Raw genomic sequence first — 4,913 nt, 5'->3', positions numbered from 1 at the left:
TCTACATGACTTTCCAGATTCAGGATTGTCATATTTGGGAACATAAAGTCAACGATAACCTAGGTGCTCCTGTGAAAGTACAATACTACTTACTTCTTGCAGTGTAGGCCTGACAATCTAGCAGAAGTCACTGAGGGACAAGGATGTTCACAAAAGGTGTCACTAAAAAGTAGACTTTTTAAAAAACAGAAATATCAGGATCTATACAACTGTCTTGGTTCGTTAATCATAGTTAAATTTTCGAAACTGAAAGTAATAAACTGACAAAATGCGTTTACTAAATATATATTGATGTGAAAAGACCACAGTTCTGAATGAGATGAAGTGGCATCATCATCTTGACCCTGAGCTGTTGGTTTTTGTGATGGTCCAGAGTTAAGTATCCTACATAGAGCTACCTGATCTCTAGTATTCTGAGATATTGGCAGATTGGATTGTTTGGGTTTCTCAATGCAACATTGCTCAGCTCTGAGGTCTCTGGTTAAATGGCTTTGCAGGGCTGTTGGCAGATTTAGTTCTTGTTTCAGCACAGACCATGGCAGTGATTGTTCAGTCGCTATACCTAACCCACTGGCTGATGTTGCTCCTGCTATGATTCTGGACATTCTCTGTAGGGGTGTGATGGTCTACCAGCCAGGTGGACCCTCAGTTAAAATAGAGATTGCTTGGATTGAATTTTCATGTTGGTTTCATTGACTATCATAGTCATAGCAATATATGGTGCATGTTAAGTATTGAGCCCTTCAAAAAAGTTTACCTAAGCAATACGACACTTAAAGGACTGTCCTCTATGGCAATCTTCTGTGGACATTATGTACTTGTTCAAACAGTGATGCCACATTTATACTCAATGTATTTTTTTGATTGCCCCCAGGGCCAATTAATGATCCATATAAGGATATCATTTAATGAATGTCTAAATTACTCATATTATTGATAGTGCATCTGAGAATTTTTTTTAATCTTTACAAATAGAAAGTGACCTCAAGAGCTAAAGATTTCCTGTCACTAGGGACATTTAAAAAACCATGCTTCAAGCTCTGACAGCTATTCTCAAAACGGAGTTCTAAAAGTTAACTTTGACCAATGTCAGAGTCATTGTGATGATTATAGAGCTTTTAAAAAGATGACTTTTGAAGGGGAAAACACTCGTTTGGATGTAAGTTATGGCATATTTACTAGAAATTAATTATACTATTTTATAGAACATTAAATAGGTCAGGTGCAGATAGTATGATGAGTTATGCTATTCGCCTAATAAAAATGGAATGTATATTTTTACCATTATAAAATTCATTCTCCTATAAAAGGTGACATAGCATTTCTGATGATCTTTGGATCTAAGAATAGCTCTACTACCAAGTTCAGAAAAGTCACCCTAGGGGAAAAATGCTTAGCAGATTGTATTTAAATAGCTTCCTTAAATATATTCCTGTTACTCATTGCATATGACCTTACATATAATTCATGTTTATTTATAATTACTTGAGTGAGAAGGCGTATTAAACTTTTAGAATTACAAATTATTAACTTTTGAATGTTATGCTGTGAAAGGTAGTTACAGAAGATAAATACAAGGTCTGTAGCAGCTTGTTTGGTAGAAGAAATTTAATAAGTAGGTCATAGCTCTGCCCATTTGAGAGCAAATACAGCCTTTCTTTATCTCTCCCTATTTATATTAATTTGTTCACTTTGGTTTCCAAATGACCAGCATTACCAGCTACCGACAGAAGAGTTTTGCTCTCTTTGCTTTTGATTGCTGGTGGCTTTTTGATCTGGTGTTGTGTCCCATTAAAGCCAGGTCCATATAGCACCAGGAGGACATTCTTGCTGATTCGTTCTTTTTCTGTCTCCAGCTCTAACTCTCCAAACTCTTAGCAGTGTAGGAAAGAAGAAAGAAAACTACTCTTCCCATCTTCTTCAAAGCCTGTGGAGCATGACTTTTTTAATCTTAGCTTTTTCTCATTCACTGTGTCTGAGGAATATAACTCATACTGGGCGAAGATAGATGCTTCCTGTGTCTCTCCTTCGGCAAAGAGAATACCACCCTTCTTTTATTTCACCCCATCTCTTTCCAGCTCTCCAGAATCACTGCCCTGGAGAGATGCCCAGGCCCCCTTTACTTGTTTTCCTTTTTGCATGTATGATCCAGATGGCCCCATCCTAGGTATTCTCAAGACCATTAGACATCCTGAGCTACCAATCCTTTAATATTCCAATAGAATGGTTGTTGTTACCATTTCATGAGACCTCCGGCATTCTCCCGAAGTTTTCTAAAAATTTTCTGGAGGGAGTTATCTTCTAGTCATTCTAAGCTGTGGTTTGCTTCCCTGTTTTAACCTGGAGGATAAACCAGAGGCTACTGACCTCCCTTTATTTCTTGTTCCCTCCTCTTTGTATGCTACAGGTACTGCTCTCGTACTCAGGTTCAAGAGAGATATGACTTTCTTGATTTTTCTGTGACTGTGTATAAGATCCCCATTGCAGCTATTGGCAGAAACTTCATCTTAGCCAATTTCATGATTTCTCCCCTTCCCTCTTTCTAAATTCTGGGCAGGGCTGGGGTGGGCTTATATGGTGTCAGAGTATCGAGGATGGTGGTGGGGTCTAGCCTATTTTCCCCCATGTGTCCAGGTCTTCACTTAAGAGTTCACCTTGTCTGGTTCTTGTCCTACTTCCTTTGAGATGTCCTTTGTTCTGTTCACTCTATTCAGGTCATGGCTGGTGAGATCTCCTTACCCTGACTGCAAGGCTCTGGTTTTCTGAGTCACATCTGTGCTACCCTTGGCCAGTGAAGAAGACATTCTGCTGAGTCCTGCAGCACCTGGGGAGTGCCGAGACACAGCGAGGCTGGCTTAGGCCTGCCTTCCTCATATGCCACACAGACATTTCTACCCACACCCTGTGGGGTGCTGAGGACCTCTGGGAGCTTGCCCACCTGGAAAGCAAGGTGCTGATTTGCTTTGCTCTTAGATCCCCAAACTTTCCTGGGATCTTCCCCCAGGGCTGGTTGGGAGACAGGGAGCAGAGCTACTTCTCAAAGACCCTGAAGAAAGTTTCATCTCATTTCTCCCTGACTCTCCCTTTCCCTAGTCTGAAGAATATCTTGAGAGGTGAGAGGCGGTAGGGTAGGGGCAGAAAGGACAGGATTTGACTAGTTATACATTATTTTAAATCCAAAATGTATGCCTGGAATCCTAAGATTTTAAAAGTCAAAAGCCAAGAATCTGACTCCTTTTCTCTGCTATAAACTCCTTTTCCTTGTGGAATGCTATAGCTGAGGTAATGGGGAGTGTGGGAAAGGGGAAGGAGAGAAAGTAGGAAGTGCTGGGAACAGGAACCACACTGGGTAACCTTTCAAAATAATATCCTGCTGCTTAAATAAACTTTTCACTGAAGGTTTAGAAGAAATGAGTAATGGTGGGTGTTTACAGTGAAATAAATGCATCCTCATAGGGAAGCACTTAAAAGTGCCCCCAATCCCACCAGGACTCCAAGAGTTTCTCACTAGCTGCCTTACTCAAGCTTTGGTCTTTTCCAGTTACTGAGCTGTTTCCCTCACTCTTCCTCTTCTCCCTGCTCCCCAAACTGCTTCCCTTTCTGGTCTACCTGTGGATACTACAAATTCAGTTCATTTATTTTACTTCTTTTTCGGACCATTTATTTCTTCCAGACCAAGGCCTGAAGTCAGGTGTGGTGTCTTTTCACATACAAAGATTCCTTCTAGAAATTTTCCTTTAAAAAGAGCAATTCCCTATCCCATGCTGTACAAATGTGGGTGAATTACTGCCCCCCCCCCGTCCCATTATTTAAAAGCAACTGCAGTCTTATTTTGCTATAAATAAAAAATTTCCTTTTACTTTCACTCAATGTAAAAATTTATTTTTGTTTATTTTTGAATTATGTATATTTAGAAATGAAAGTCACTTAACGATCAAGAATTTGCTAATAGTTTCACCAAGAATCACCACCCAAGAACACTTAGCCAACTAAATTTGCATGCAAAGCGTCACATTTCCCTGCTTCTGAAGTTCATACTTCCTTAACAGTTCTCCACTTCAGAGGCTCAGAGAATCGAAACTTAAACCTACCGCAGGCATACTGCCCGGTTCCCTCAGTGACACAGAAACTGTGTCACCTTTTGTTAAAGTGGAAAGAGATAAGATGCCAAGGATGCTACATTCATTTAATTATGTTTGTTTTACTTTGAATGATAAGCATGATTTTGAAGGAGATCATAATATGTTACCCCATAATAGGCCTCAAAATTGACATCGAAATTATTTTTGAGCTAAAGGCACTTAAAAAAAAAGAGATACAAGAAGGGCACTCTGACCCTCTCCCTTTTCTCTCTAAAATCATGAGATTAAACCTCCATATGGAAGATGTCTTTCTTGTACCAGAAAGAAAGTAATATTCTTATCATCAAGACAGGAAGTGGAGACAGAGAATTTTGTACAAATAACCCTTGTTCAAATAAATTCTTATCTTCCTTTAGCCTCCCCACATAATTTAGTTACTTTTCCACAATTACCTCCTGTTCAACCTTGTATAAAAGCATTTAGGTTTTCCATTTCTGTGGATCTTCATTGCCTTGTGAGGGCTCCCGTGTCACATAAAACTTAGATAAATTTGTATGCTTTTCTCCTGTTTATCTGTCTTATGTCAATTTAATTCTGAGGACCAGCAAAGACCTTAATAAGGTGGAGGTAAACTTTTGCCTCTGCTACCATTTCTTTAGGTAGGTGTGTGTGAGAGAGAGGGGTGGAGGTGTGTGGGGAGACCGATCCAGCGGCCATGTTAGTGTATATTTTCTCGGCTACTTTTATTTCATTATGATTCAGAGTTTTACACACACACACACACACACACACACACACAGATGAAGGAATTTATTTCTATTTGTGAGCATT

This window comes from Pteropus alecto, unplaced genomic scaffold, assembly GCF_000325575.1.
Source record: "Pteropus alecto unplaced genomic scaffold, ASM32557v1 scaffold152, whole genome shotgun sequence".
In the NCBI taxonomy this organism is placed as follows: Eukaryota; Metazoa; Chordata; class Mammalia; order Chiroptera; family Pteropodidae; genus Pteropus; species Pteropus alecto.
This window is presented reverse-complemented; position numbering follows the sequence as displayed.